The sequence below is a fragment of the Tiliqua scincoides genome, chromosome 4 (assembly GCF_035046505.1).
Source record: "Tiliqua scincoides isolate rTilSci1 chromosome 4, rTilSci1.hap2, whole genome shotgun sequence".
Taxonomy (NCBI): Eukaryota; Metazoa; Chordata; class Lepidosauria; order Squamata; family Scincidae; genus Tiliqua; species Tiliqua scincoides.
In genome coordinates this window covers 188,898,724-188,914,729 of record NC_089824.1, presented here as the reverse complement: position 1 = coordinate 188,914,729, position 16,006 = coordinate 188,898,724, and positions in this window count along the sequence as shown.

Sequence of the window (16,006 nt, the reverse complement as noted above, 5' to 3'; positions counted from 1 at the left end):
CTTTCAGCTTCACAACATGCCTGTGAGGCAGTTTAAGCATAGAAAGAGAGAGCAACTGGTCCAGTGAACAAGATGGTTCAGTGGAGCTTTGAACCCAAGTCTACCCAGTCCTAATTCTGCATGCCACACCTGCTCTCATCCCAACTGCAGATAACCTAGAACAGTGTTTCTCTTGCTGAGGGTCAGGACCCACTAGGTGAGTTGTGAACCAATTTCAAATGTGGGTCCGCATTCATTTCACTGTGTAATTTATTTTTAATGTATTACACTAGATGCTATCATGGTATGTGACTGCAGCTGGGGAAATGTTACAGACCTGTACTTTGAACAGGCTACTATGTATATTCTTCTAACAATGATAGCCAATGGGACTTACATCCAGGTAAGTGTGGATAGGATTGCAGCCTTTGGGATGTTTGGGGAATTGTTTTTAAACAGACCAGCAACTGCTTAGGAGGGTTAGGAGGGTTCTTCTTTATTTTTAATGTATTTTTAAACTCATGCTTATTGTAAACTTTTGATTTACTTACATAATTAATTGAATTTGATTTGGTCTTAAGAGGGTTTAAAATTTTCCTGCTTGATGATGTCACTTCTGGCCATGACATCACTTCCAGTGGGTCCCAACAGATTGTCATTCTAAAAAGTGGGTCCTGGTGCTGAAAAGTTTGAGAACCACAGAGTGATGGGGTGACATCCACTGGCCTCATTAAAATATCCATTGGCTACTAGTATAATGGATAGTTTGTTATTCAACCATTTATACTGTATACAACTTTTCAACAATGACAAAAGAGGTTTCTAAAGCAGATTAAGTAGCAAGAGGAATGAGAAAATTGTTCCCTGTTCTAAAGAGGTTTACAGTTTACAAAGGGAAACACCAGGAGAAGCTAGAAGGAGGGATGCTAGGCTGAAGAGGAACAGTTGCTCTCCCCCTGCTAAATTTTAAGAGAGCCACCATTTAAAAAGGTCCTCTTTGCCCAAAACACTGTAATTCAAGTGTAATGCTCCTTGCTAAATAGTACCTATCAAATTTGTTTCAGTTCTTTTAACTGAATGGTTACAATTATAAGTAGCAGATTAGAGAGAGAGAAGAGAGAGCCATGGCCAATGTAGCCCTTATTCTCCTCAGTTTTTGGCAGGATTGGGTGAAAAGTACATAGGATTTCTGTTAAACCAGTGGTTTCCATACTTTTTTTGCACTGGGGCCCACTTTTTAAAATCTTATCAGGACTCACCTAGATTTAAGAGACTTTTAAAAAGTTTCACTACCAGCTGCTCAAGCCTCTATTTTTTAAACTATGGTAGGGGTGGGTACCTTCTGGAGTATTTGTTGAGCTCCACATTCATTGAATTGGTACCATTCTGGTGGCTTTGCATTCCCCTTTGCCTGGCCTTCAATAGGAGCCAAGGCACTCTTGCCTACTCAAGAGTAATCTCGCACCTGTGACTCAGTTTCACTTTCCATAGGGCTCAATACATTTTCTTGTCAGTTTTGCAACCTACCAAAAATTGTGCTGTGACCCACGGTTTGGGAACCACTGTGTTAGACAATTGGTGCTATTCCCACATTACAGTTGTAGTGGAAGTAATCATAGTTACTTCTCTGTAGTTTATTATCATAATAATAATTATTATTAATAGTATTTATCTAGCACCTTTCAGAGTGCTAGATAAATTTACATTAATCCTCTGAGAATAAATATCCTTTTATTGCAAAATGGGGACTGAGAGGCAGGATTGGGCTGTTGGGGGGCAAGGCTTTACAAAGTGGAAAAGTCTTCCACTGTTGTAAAATGGCTGCCTGCAGAGTGCATGATGGGAGCAAAATGGGTGGGAAGGGGAGAGGAAGAGGGGGTGGGGAGGCTGTTGGTGGCAATGCCATGTATCTGATCCTATCCCCTTTTAACAGTCTCCATGTACCTTTCTTCTCAGACATGCAACATCTACAGATCTGGAGTGGTTCCGAGGAGACCCATTGCAGAGTGGGAGGCTTATGGAGGGATAAGGGGAAATAATTTCCCTTTCCCACCTGAAGCCTCCTGATCACCCCACCCCCACTGGATACAGTGTTTCCTTTTTTTGTGCAATTGCACTGGCAGGGGAAGATAAGATTGGGATTTAAGTTTTGGTAGAGACTGCATTCATACCTGCTATCCTATGAATACTTTCTTGGGAGAAAGCCTCATTGAGCAGAATGGGTCTTCTAAATAAGCACAAATAGGACTGCACTTTCAGATTCAAGTCCAATCTGTATTTTGCCATGGATATGTTCAGCTTTGGTTTTTGCAAGCAAGCTCTTGAAAACAGTATTGTGATGCATTAAGCTCAGGGCATTTCTAAATACTTCAAAGCCTCTTCTTCATTGAAAGCTTCACAATAGCCACATCATCAGGTTTACAGGTGTTGCCAGCAGGAGATTACTTTAATAAAGAATTTCAGGAAGCATTAGTCCTTGGGCTGTCTTAAGGGACTGCCTGCACCTGTATAATTCTGCCCACAATTAAGTCTTTCTGGAGAGTCTGTGTGCTGATGCCATTGGAGCTTCAACTGGAGAGTACAGAGGACAGGCCTTTTCTGCAACTGTGCCCAAAGCCTCCAAACCCCCTCCCATTGGAGGCTTGTGGTGCATCATCCATCCTAGTGCTTAAACTAGGAGTGGCCAACCTTTCAACTTTAGTGCTCATGGACCTTTAACATCTGTGAGTAGAAGACGGAATTTCAGCAGGTGCTGTGTGTTTCACAGATGACAAACTGCACCTGCTGAAATTCCTTCCTCCACACAATTGTTAAAAGTGCATGAGTCCTAAAGTCAAAAGGTTTGCCACCCCTGATTTAGACAGCTGATTAAAGCTTGACTGGCTTGCTGGGCTTTAGATAGATAAAGTAAGGCACAGTGTGTCTTGGTGTTCTTTTTGTGCTGCATTTTACTGTTACATATTTCTATGCTGTGCATAATATAGGATACACAGTCTCTTTCACACACATGCACACACACACTTCTAGTGCATGTTTTGGGGAAGGAGTGAACTTGACCAGGTAGGCACATTGAGGAAAATTGGCAAGAAAAAGCATATTCAGGGCTCTGGGTGTTGCCTGCCTGCCATAATTGTAGTTTGTGACTTATTTATTAACCAGTCAGACAGGCTAGGCAAGATAAACTGGGTTTATTTCACATTCTTGAATGACGTAGGTAAGGCTGAAGGACTTTAAACTCCCACATAGTTCATCTGGTGATCTTTTGCTGTCACTCAGTGAAATGATCCAAATAGTACCAGGGTTTGTGAATGGGTCCATCACATGATCATGATTATTTATATAATGGTATCAATGTACATGGTGCTTTACAACAGGAAAAAGCACCCTTGCTCCGAGGTGCTCACAGTCTGAAAAAAAACTCAAGGGAAACAACCCAGGAAGGGATGAGGATGGTGCAGGGATGGATGGGAATATGCAGTTACTTTACATTTAACGGATTCCTGTGGACACATTAAGCAGCAGAACATTTGTTCTGCTGCCATAACTTGCTTTATGGCAGTCGCAAATGTGACTGTGCCAATGAATATAGCTTGACAGGAATTGCTCAGCTGCTAGAGTGGCTGCTGCTGCCCCGCCCTCTTCTCCCTCCATTCCAAAGCTGCCGCCTTCTGTGTTTGCTGCATGTTGTTTGCAAAGCTCTTCCACTCTAGCCCCCATCTGGCAAGTACTGAGCATGCTCAACTTGCAGTCCTTGTCCTTGCTGACCATCAGAAAGAAGCTCTTCTTGATCCTTGTCTGGTTGGTTCCTAGTTCCCAGCCTGGGATTGCTTCTCATCAAAGTGAAATCTCTCTTCTCAACTCCCTCCCTCTTCCACTCCCCCTTTCTGTCTCCAAACCTTCCCGCTTTCCTCCCCCTCCCCAAATAAAATGCTTCCTATTTTACCAGTCACCAGGGGTCTTAAAGTTGCTTCCATGCAGTTGGCAAAGGGGGAGGGGAGAGATAAGCACACACTTTACTTGGCCAGGAGCAGAAAAAGGGTACTGTTTTTAAAGTGGTTTATTAATCTTGTTGTTTGACTGAAGAGGAAAGGCTGTATTTTTAAAGTGGTGAATCTTGCTATTTGAAGGGAATACTTATCAGCCATTGATGAAGTGATTGCCAGCCCAATCCTATCCACACTTTCCTGGGAGTAAGCCCCATTGACTCTAATGGGACTTACTTCTGAGTAGGCATGCATAGGCTTGAGTTGTACATCTCCTAGTATAGGAGACAAATCAGCTTCCTAGCCAAACCCTTATCAGCTCTGATATATTTTCATGGTCTATTTTTGTTTTCCCCACCAGCTACTGGAAAAATTTAATTTCATTAAATTAATAAAGGGTTCAATCCTATCCAAGGAGAATGGGAGAAATGACTAGTTGGATTGGGGTCCACAGGGGTGTGTGCGTGTATGTAATGTTGGTCAGACTGGTTGTTCACAAAGTTCATTTGATAAAACAATTCTATTGGTATGCTTACAAAGTTTAAAAAAAATGAGTCTTCCTGGACCAGGCAAAATCTACCTACTCCAGCATCCTGTCTCCAACAGTGATCAGTAGCTGATCATTTATAAAGCATGTATATTGCTGTGTATTAATAATATATTTTTAAGATCTGCATTTAAATAATATGATTAATATAATTATTAATATAGTTAATATATATTTAATATTATATTATAATAAATATAATATTATATTTAATATAGTTAATATTTCTGGCCACTTCTTGTTTAATGATGTCACTTCCAGCCCTCAGGAACATGATGGGGAGTCATGGCCAACAGCTACAGGGGTCAAGGGAACCACTGGCTGGAAAAGTTTGAGTACCACTGCCTTACCCTGATGAGACCTCAACATGTCAGAACTCCTCCACAGGATACCAAGGATGCCACGTTGCCACCACACATGGAGTTAGGCAGGAGCGGGCTGCTCAGTTGTAGTTGTAGTAAGGTCAATGAACTGAACTGCAGTGCCAAAACCTTAATGAAAAAGATAGGTTTTGAGGAGGAAGTAGAATAGGGGGCATCAGATGATCAGGGAATGAATTCCATTCATAAGGGGCAACAATGGAGAAGAGGTAGAACCATTTGAGGGAGCAGCAGACCTTTGGATAGCTGAGGGCAGAGAAGTTGGAGAAACAAAAGACACAGGCAGGTGGGTAGCAAGCTATGAAAGCAAAGAGGCAATGAGGTAAACTTATGGAGAGCTTTGAAGGTGAGGACTGGGGGCTTGTGTCTGATTTGGATGCAGAGAGGAAGCCAGGGCAGGGAATTGAGGAGGGGTGTGACATGGTCAGAGAGGTCAGTGATTTTGGTGCAAAATGCTTGATGAAGATGAGGGACTTGAGGTGAGCCAATGGATGACCAAAGAAGAGAAAGCTGCAGCACTCAAGATGGGAGATGGCTAGGGCATGAAGTAGTGTTTTCACTGCAAGGGCAGAGAAGGAGGATATATTTTTACATTGTTGCAGAGGAAGCAGCAAGGTGATTTGGTGACAGACTGGGTATGGAGAATTAAGGAGAGTGAAAGGCCAAAGATATAACCGAGGATTTGAGTCTGCTCCACAGAATGGATTGTGACATTGTCAATGAAGAGGGAGGGTACAAGGAGAGGAGGGCTTGGGGGGGAAAAGATGAGAAGTTCTGTCTTAGACATATTGAGTTGGAGATTATAATGATGCATTCAAACAGAAATGTCCATACAGTTAAAGATGCAGGGCTGGATAGAAGGACAAAGATCTAGAGAGGTACAGCTGGATGTCATTGGTGCAGGGATGATACTGAAAGCCATAGGATTTGATAAGATCACCCAGAGTCAGTATGTGGAGAACGAATAAAAACACACACACACACACACACACACACACAAACTTTTGAAAGTATTTACAGGCGAGTAAGGACCATATGAGGACAGAATTGTGAATACTTTGTGCCAGAATCCATAACATAATTAAGAGAGAGTGATTAGGGAGTTGTCTAGGGGTGTAGCATGAGAAGTGATAGTGGAGTCCCAGGATTTCTCCTACAGCAGGAAAACTGACATAAACACCAGGAGCTCTGAAACTTTTTCTGCCTCTGAAACTTTTTCAAATGGTTTGAATAATTCAAGTTGAATTAAAAAGAATCAAGCTCAGCAGGAAGCAAACTGAGAAATTTACATAGGCCATCATTTTCCCCAAGGGTACCTGAGAGACAGTAAGTAACTTTGGTTACATTGTTACAGTCCTATGCAAACTTGATCTGAGACAGAGTAGTTCTAGAAGTTCTAAAGTAAGAGGAACTTACTTCTGAGTAAATATGCATAGACCAGCAATCTTAACAGTGCAAATACATATATGGATGTCTACCCAGAAATAAGTCCTATTTAATTCACTGGCACTTACTCCCCTGTAACTATATATGGCATTGCAATCTAATTTTTATATTTATGTGGATATTTTTATATCATTTTTCACTTTTTCACAGCAGATGAAACAGAGGTCAGGTAGACTGAGGACAATATAAACCTTTGGATTTGGCAGTGAGAAGATCATTTGCAATTTTTGTGAGAGTAATTTCAGTGGCGTCCACAGGGCAGAAACCAAGTTGGAGAGGATTAAGAAGAACAGAGTTAGAGAGAGAGAGAGGCAGCAGGATGCAATACACATGATGGTACAGGAGTTGGAAGCAAAGGCAGGAAGGGAGCCCAGGTGATAGTTGGAGAGGGATGCAGAGTTGGGGGGATGATCTTGAGAATGGAGGTGACAGTGGCATGCTTGAATGCAGGAGGGGCCAGAGGGGAGAGATGGGTTGATGATGTGATGGTGGGATAATGGGAGGGATGGTGACCTGGAAACCAGTTGGGGTAAAATCAAGGGGGCATGTGGAGAAAAGGCATTGAGGACTCCTAGAATTAATGTGGACCATAGCCAACTTGAGGCCCAATCCTATCCAATTTTCCAGCTCTAGTATAACCATACTGCAGTCCCAAGATAAGGGAATAAATGTTCCCATACTTTAAGGAGGGCTATATGACTGCCTCTCCACCACAAGATGCAGCGCAAGCCCCATTGGCACAGTTGCACTGGCAATGGAAAATTGGATAGGATTGGGCCTCAGCTCATTCCTCAGGGAAGAATTTTAATTATTTTATTTATTTACTAGTAATAAGAATATTTATATACTGCTTTTCAACAGGAGTAGTTCACAAAGCCGTTTGTATAGTAAAATAAATCAATAAATGGCCATTTGGTGGCAGCAGTCATTATGACGCTACTTGATTTTGCACATGAATACACAGAACTACACAATGTGCAACATGTATAGATCACTGGTGTTCTTGTGTTGGGCTGTACAAATTTCCAACATAAAATTTTGGTAGGAGAGAAGGGACTGTTGTGCATAGATATTAGCTTATGGAGTACGTGTGTTATGCTGACTTAATGTCTCTTCCAACTTTTGTTGTAACAGCCATCCAACTGGAAGGAGTCTCATTTCACACATTTGATCAATTTTGTGGTACTTAGTGACATTAACTTTGCACTGATATTGAGCTTTATCAGTCTCAGACTCTAGTAATTTCCTGAGACAAAATGGGGCCCCAGGGCACTCTTGGTTGAATCTGGCTCCTACCAAAGTTGGTGCTGAATGGTCTATATATATTATTGGGTTTGGGTAGAATACCTGAATAAGGCACTATAAAGATCATATGTCACCACCTATGGTGGCTGGAAAGAGCAAATCACCTCTGGAAGTTTGGTGAACTTCTCAGGAGATGGTTTGTGTTCCTTTGTTCTGGTTTGAAATGCAATACGGTTTTGTTTTTTGTTTTTTAAACTGAGCTGCATTAGGCTTTAAATTCAATATCATGGGTTTCATTGTGCAAATAACAGAAAATTTGGGGGAAGTGACAAGAAATGATAATGTTGACATTGTGAGGTTTTGAGAAACAAGGAAAACTGCTGCATGTAGGATGATGCTGAACTGGGGAAAAAAAATCTGACCCCAAAATTGTTCATAGATGTTGCCCTCTGCAGTCCAGGAATTGGTCTAATAAAGGTTTTCATGAGAATATTCAGTGTTACCTTCAGTAACATAGGGCACAATCCTAACCAGGTCTACTCAGAAGTAAGTCCTATTTTGTTCAATAAGGCTTACTCTCAGGAAAGTGTGGTTAGGATTGCAGCCTTAGTCACATTTGTATTCAATGAATATGTGATGTGTAAATGATATACAAATACCTGACATTTCTCATCCGGTCATCAGTGTCATCAACTAATATTACATGTCCTATATTTATGATGTATAATTAGCAAAGTCATCTAAGATTGAAAACTTGTTTTGAGATTTGGAATGGAATGCTGATAAATTGATTCAGTGTTATGTACAAGATTGTTTCAGCTCTTGTCTTGACAGGACCCTGCCACTTTCAAGGGAAACATCTGCTTTTGGAATGAGTCCCAGATCTAGACTCCTGCTGTGAACTTGCATGCTAGCTAGTGATTAGGGTGGTGATCGAGCATATTAAAAGGACCTGATTTATGAGGAGAGATGTAAAGAACTATTTTGTTGTATATATAGCTGGAGCTATTCTAGCCAGCTAGAGCAGCTGTCTTCCCTGAGGAATTGTTGCATCAGCACACAAAACCTGGGATATGTGGCTCCCCACCCCCATCATGTCCTACAGTACTCTGTTGTGTGAATGAAGCACTCTTGATGTTATTTCAGAGTACTTAGTGTTGGTAGATTCAGAGACATTCATCCAATCCAGACCAGGGGCAGTGGGCTGCAGCTCATATATCCATATCTCCAAACCATTATTCTACAGTACACAATTGCAAAATCCGGAGCCGGAGTCCCTGAGGCAGTTCATGGCTGAACACAGTCATGATCTGGCACCTCCTGCGACGCCGCTGGAACCAACCGTATTGGCCTCTGCCTTTCCATTGGACCATTTCAGCGACGTGGAGAGGGGGGATTTGCTGCGTGGGTAACAGCCTATCCTCCATACCTACTTTACCCAGGCTTCGCGTACTGGAGAGGACACTCTGTTCCAGAACCACCATTCAGAGCGTGACACCATAGTCTTTCGAGACTGAAGGATGCCAACAACAACCAAGATACAAATGCATGTATCTTAAAATCCAGACCAAAATAACAATATAATAAAATAAGGTAATATGCTTTTTAAACACCTCTTGAAAACCCATGCTCTTTAAGTTTGTTTCCTATTGTCCTTGAAAAGCAAACTTTCAAAAGTCAGTTGGGCATCAGCATAGCAAATAAAAAATGGGACTACACTCTTGTCATATTGCTTTGCATATTAAGGGCCCAATCCTATCCAATTTTCCAGCACCGGTGCAGCTGCAATGCAGCCCCAAGGTAAAGGAACGCATGTTTCCATACCTTGAGGAGGCCTCAGTGACTGCCTCTCCATGGCAGGATACAGCTCACAAACCACTGGTACAATTGTACCAGTGCTGGAAAATTGGATAAGATTAGGCTCTAAGTCTGCAAATCTTTATTTCTTGTTTAACCTGTTAAGAAGGAATAGGGTCATACCCTATTGGTATATTTCTTAATTCATTCATCAGCACATGTCCTTCAATCAAATAGTTTTTAACCCTCCATCAAATGCATTTGAAGGAATCTGGTCTGTAACACGTTGGGCAGCCCAACCCTATTCCTCTACCAGCCCATAGCATGAAGTGTTGTCAATGGAGTGTGTGCTGCATGCTTTGAGGGAGGGGACCAGATAGCCTGGGTGAGGTAAATAATCTTTTACCTACCTTCTTATAGGCTACTTGCCCACCAATGGGTCTCCTCAGACCTTGGGCCAGGGAAAAAGGGGGATAGGATCTTAACATGTGCCACTGCTGCTGAGATCTGCCCCCTGCACCAGGTCCAGTCACTCTCTGCCCCAATCTTCTCCTGAACCATCTCTGCTGCCACCCTACCTGCTCTGGTGTGGGCTGGATGAGCTGCTGGTGCATGTGTAACTACTTGTGCTGGTGGGTCTGCTGCACATGACAGTGATAGCAGCTTTTACAACACCTACCCAAAACTTACAATAGTAGAGTGCAAAATCCCCAGTAATTCTGCCACCATGCTGTTTATCATAATTGAGAATGAACTAGAATATTTACAACCTGTCATGAACAGGTAAAAATACAGGCCTTGGATCAATGTCCATCTTGGAAATTTGCAACTACTTCTCTGCAGTTGGTGGCTGTGGGAAAGTTGTCTGCTTCTCAGTGGTAAAAGGACTAGCACAGAGATAAAAAAAAAAAAAGCAGCATGGCCAGCTTTTCAAGGATGCACTCATCAAGAGGATTGTTACCAGCTGTTGGTTTCTGGTTGGGAGGAGTGAGAGAAAGTGACCAAGAGTAACCCAGATTGCATCAACCGTCTAGAAGCCCCTGATCACCTTGCATTCTAGTTGGCTGAGAAGTTCAATTGAAGTACTGTATAAGAAGGGCCCTCAGAAGGGAGGGGTTATTTGGCTCTTTCATTCTAATGTGGGTGCCTGGCCTGATGGGTAGCCTCCCTGCCTACTCTTTGTGGTTTGGATAACTAGGTGAGAGATAGGAGTATGTAGTTTGGGAAGCTAGCTTGTTTTTAGACTGATGTGTGTTGTCTATCTGATGTGTATTTAATGTTTTTTGATTCATGTGGAACCTTAATCTTTCTTTAATAAACCAAGGTTACAATCCTATCCTCACTTTCTTGGGAGTAAGTCCCATTGCATACAGTAGGTCTTACTTCTGAGTAGATCTGCTTAGGATTGTACCCTAAAATATATTTTACAGGCCTGTATGTGGTCTTGAGTACTAAGGAATGGGAGTGGGCTTATCTGGCCTAGCTGCTTAGCTTGCTGCCAGATCAGAGCCTTATGACATGGGAGCCTGGAGTTTGCAATGGCTGGTGTAAACCTGGAGAATCCTCAGTGTCCCTGTCCTGAGGAACTAGTGTATCCCAGGGTGGTGGCAGTCTACCAGACAAAAGGCCTTGCTATCTCAAGAACAATGTACTCATTTGGCTTGCCATGTGTTTAAGCCAGCCAGTGCCTACACTTAAGAACTTGTACTCTGTAACTGGTTTATTTGGCTACGAACTGTAGGCCAGACACTAGGGCCAAGAGATTAGTTTCCTTAAGTGTATAGCCTGCCTAGGAACTAAACTGGGCATGTAGGCTCCTGGTCGTCTGAGAGGTTGGAGTGGTGAACCAGGAGTAGAACACTGAAGAGGGTTGGGTGCCTGGGGAGGGCCTGATCCTTCACACAGCCTTATCAGATCATTGTTTTGTTGCACAAGAAAAACACAATTGCTACACTTGCTAGGAGAGAATTCAATTTTTTTTTCTTGCTACTATGGCTGTTGCAGGAAAATAACATTTTTCCAGCACTTAAAATCCCAATATTGCCTCATTGGAAAAGTATGACCTTGACCCAGCTAGTACTTCTGTTGCTACTTGCTTTGAGGCATGTTGTGCCAATGTATGATGGGCATCAGGTGTTTAGTATCTGTGGCAATCCTGTACATTTGACATTGGTTTAATAAAAAATTAACCCTGATTTAATGGTAGTCATTTTAAAAACAACAGGAGTTATTTATTATGACTAACTTGTTTCATTGATTTAAATGCTATTCTTCTGTATATGATTGCTCAGGTTTTACTTTATTAAGTGAGCTTACTTCCAGGTAAGTGTGTATAGGATAGTAGCTTTCAGACAAGTAGTCTCCAAACTGAAGACCACTGTGTCCTGAAGAAGGCTTCCCCAGCATGAGCGGAATGCTCCGTTCCACCAGGGAGCTTCCTTACCATGCTGCTGATCTCCCCCAAACTGCATGCAGGCCAGCTGCTTCTGGCCAGAAATCCAGGTGCTGGGGCGGCTGACCCCAGAAGCAGCTGGCTGGCATGCAGTTTGGGGGAGATTGGCAGCACAGTAGGGAGGTTCTGTGGTGGAATGGAGTGTTCCACTCACCCTGAGGACAGATTTGGCTGTGCTCTGGATCTGGCCCTGGGACAGGGTATGGAGTGCCCTGCTTTAGACACAATCTAACTTTTGCTGACTCAGAACCTCACTATAGACACAATCGTGGAAGATGAATTAGAATCAGTATGGCATGCCTGGGGATATTGTAATAGTAACCAATTCTGTTTTGCTTATCATATTTGCAAAAGTCTTTCATGATATTCACTGAATCTAACCTCTGCAGCCTGTGCTGATAGAATGAACCAAGTGGAGTTCTGCACAAAAGGAATGAAGAAAAAGTCATCACTCCACAGAGAGGAAAGCCAAGAATTTCCTGGCACTTAGTATATTGCTTCCTCTGAATAATGTTCCCCAGCCAGTACGAAACAGTAGCCTGGATAGCAGCCCTGAAAAAGGCCTTCCATCCTAGGAAGGTGTTTGCCTCAAGCAGAGTCCTCTGACAGGGGAAAGATGCCTGTGTTGGAACTGCTGACGTGGAATCCCTTTCTCTACTGCTCTTTGTGGGAAGCAACTTTCTAGAAAGTTCTTGTCCTTTCTGATGAGAAACTTCTTATCAGTTCATATCATTTTAAAGAGTGATAATTGTTCACTGCAAAAAATGGTATATAGGAGATTATTTTCTTTTTTAATTGTAAAATGTGGCACAGTGACCTCTCTTGCTGTGGTTTTTAGTTTGAAATGAAATTTGCCTTGATAAGTATCAACTGTTTTGTGTAATTGATTCCAGCTTGATTTCTGAGTCATACTTAAAAAAACAACAACCCCCAAATAATGTAAGATGCCATGAAGCAACAATCCTTTTCACTCTAATGGTTGCATGGCCCAAATACAGCAGTAGTATGATGAAATCCTTCACCTAGAGTCCCACTGAATAATGGAAACTGTTAGTTGTGACTAACTTGTTTCAGAGGGAATGTGACAACTTGTGATGCATTTTCTTTAAGCAAGATAAAATTGACTAATAAACATAATACTATTTAGTAATTGTTCACCCTAATATAATTCCCCAAGGCCTTCCATGACATTCTCTTCCTAATGATACAGGCATTTAATTTCTGCAGTTTGTGCTGGCAGAACAAGCCTAGTCAATATCCTCCCAAAAATGGAGAGAAAAAAGTATTTGCTCCATTGTGGAGAAAAGGCAAATTTTCTGGTGCTTACAGCCTAATCCTATGCATGTCCACTCAAAAAGTAAGTCCTATTTTAGTCAATGGGGCTTACTCCCAGGTAAGTGTGGATAGAATTGCAGGCTTAGTGTATTTGTTTCCTGGGAAGTAATGTTTAAGGGCTGTTATTGTACTGCAGGGATGGTCAATCTTTCAACTTTAGGGTTCCTGGGCCATTAACAGTTGTGTATAGGAGGGACTTTTAACAGGTGCAGCTTTTTATCTGTGATTCTGACTAAACCAGTTGGGGTTGAGCAAATACAGTTCATGACACAGAACAGGGAGCTCCATGCTCAGAGGCAAACAGATGGCTAACACCATTTAAGAGCACAAGTCACTACTTTTTGGGAGAGGGATGGCATTCAGTCTTCTTACATGTGAGATTAGAGAGAGAATCTTGGTTTTGGGACCCCCTTCCTTCCTAAATGAGTGACAGTCACTATGAATGGCCATGAAGATGCCGTGCATGAGTCTCAGTTGAGGCTCTTGCATTTAGGCTCATTAGGTAAAAAAGCTAGACCATCACACCCAGCCTGAAAAACTGTTTATCGTTCCCTTGCATTCTGCCACCTATATAACTGAAGGTAGTTGGGGAATCAGACAGAAACATAGTAAAACACACAGTGACTTGACAGTGACATGTGCAGTTACCTTTATACCTGCAGTGAGACATAACTAGGTAAGATAACATAAACTGTTACCTGTATATGATGTCTGTATAACTGTATGTGAAAGAAGCTAAAGGCTGCTTTAAGAGGACCATGATCTCTTCTTTACTGGGCCTACAATGAATCCCATGTGTGAAGAAACATTGAAACTTAGGAACAGTGGCGCCATCATGGGGTGGACATTTGAAATGAAGTTATAATCTAGTTGAAAACACCAGGTCTGCTCACAAGGGGACTATAAATTCCATTCCAGCTATTTTACTTTGCAGGCTGTTCCAAACCCTGTCAAAGAGATCTGTGAAGGCCAGGGTCAGCTATTAGTCACATGTCTACCACATTCACAGGGGAAGAGGGGAAAGCAGCCTAACATACAATTTTCATATCCAATGGGAAGCATGGATGATGGTGAACTGAATCTTCTGCTGCTTCTCTCTACAGAGGCTTCAAGAACTTGTCTTGCAGCCAATATCAGAAATAAGCCAGATGGGAAAATATGCCTCTGGTGAAGTGCAAGGTGGGAAGAGGGTTCAGTTACCTCACTTTGATGTTAAAACTAAACCTCAATCCCTGCTTTATATGTGGACAGGGCAGACACATAAACAGCTATCCAAACTTGGCCCTGAATCTTTCAAAGACATTACTTACTAAAGTTATGTGGTAGCGTAATTTAGACCAGGGTATCTCAATGTTTGTCCTCCATTGTACCACTTCACATGGTCCACCTATTGAAGTACCACTGGAAGTAACTGGTGATGACATCACTGTCAGTTATTTCTGGTTGAGAGGCTGGATGTGACATAAAAAACATCAGTAAGAGGCTCAGGGTGGATAGGAGGACTTTTTCAAGTGCAGAAAAGTATGCTTTGGAACCTCCTACCACTGTTGCTGGTCTTGCTTTTGGGTGGTAGGTGTCCATGGGTCCCACATGTTCCACCAGACACCACCTCAAGTACCATTGGTGTACCACTGTACCACTAGTGTACCTGTACCACTGGTTGAGAAACATTGATTTTAGACCAATGTGGGCCAGGTTTGTTGAGCACACTTGTGGCCCACTCACTCCCTTCCCTGGGTTGGTTATGCCTCTAGTCTAGTTCATTGAGCTAGGAGCTGGCAGCAGTGCAATCCTGGAGTACAGGTTTGAATATATGCAACTATGCCATAGCCAGGCCCACTCAAAGGAACATCACAACTGCCTGTGACACATATGCCCTTGATTTAGATAACATGTGTAGTAATAGTTAGGCACAGCATCTAGCAACCAGCACCCACTTCCTCCTGCAACTCCTCCTGAAACTGGGGTTCAGCTGGAATGGCAGTTTTTGCTGCCACCACCCAAGGTCAGGGAAAACCAAAGGAGGCTGCCTTGGGAAACCTTTCTCAAAAGAACGGAGAGCCCCAAAATTCATGGAGGTCCCCTTAAATGTCAGACTGAAGATATGGCAACCACTGCCTTCCTCAGCAAACTGGGCAGGTTCAACCAAGTAACAACGCAAAGTTTTATTTTACTAAAAAGTGAAGAACATTCAAATAAGATGAGTAAAATAAATGGCAAAATAAGGAATTTCAGCACCAAATGACAAAGGAGAATTCAAGTGGATAAGTATGGCAAAGGTTTGTAGGGGGGGGGAATGAAATATTCTTAAACTGCAATCCTATACATACTAACTTTTTCCTGGGAGTAAATCCCATTGAACACAATATGTAATTACTTCTGAGTAGATGTGCATAGGATTGTGCTGTAAATGCTACTTTCTGGATCCTTTCTTTATCCTAGGTACTCATGATAGTCCAGAATCTTGGTCCTTACAGCCACACCAAGCCAGGCAAGTAGGTGACCCTCCCCAATACATCTACTGCTTGGATGAGATCAGGGCATACACAAACGGGGGGTACATGACTCTGATTTTTATAGCTTATGGGTGTAAACCAGGTTTAACCTGATGCTAACTTGGGATCAATCCCTTGAATTTTCTGCTTTGGAAGGTAGCTTCAAGCTGCAATGAGCTGGCCCAAAATCAAGTCAGTTGGGGAAGAAGGGCAACTGCATCCAGTGACTCAGCAGTCTCTTCAGACAAGTCATGAGGCCTGTGTGCATCCTCTTGGTTCTAGAGGTAGCCTATCCCTAAATGCCAAATGTAAGGAAGTGGCAACAGGATACAGGTTTCCAATTGTCT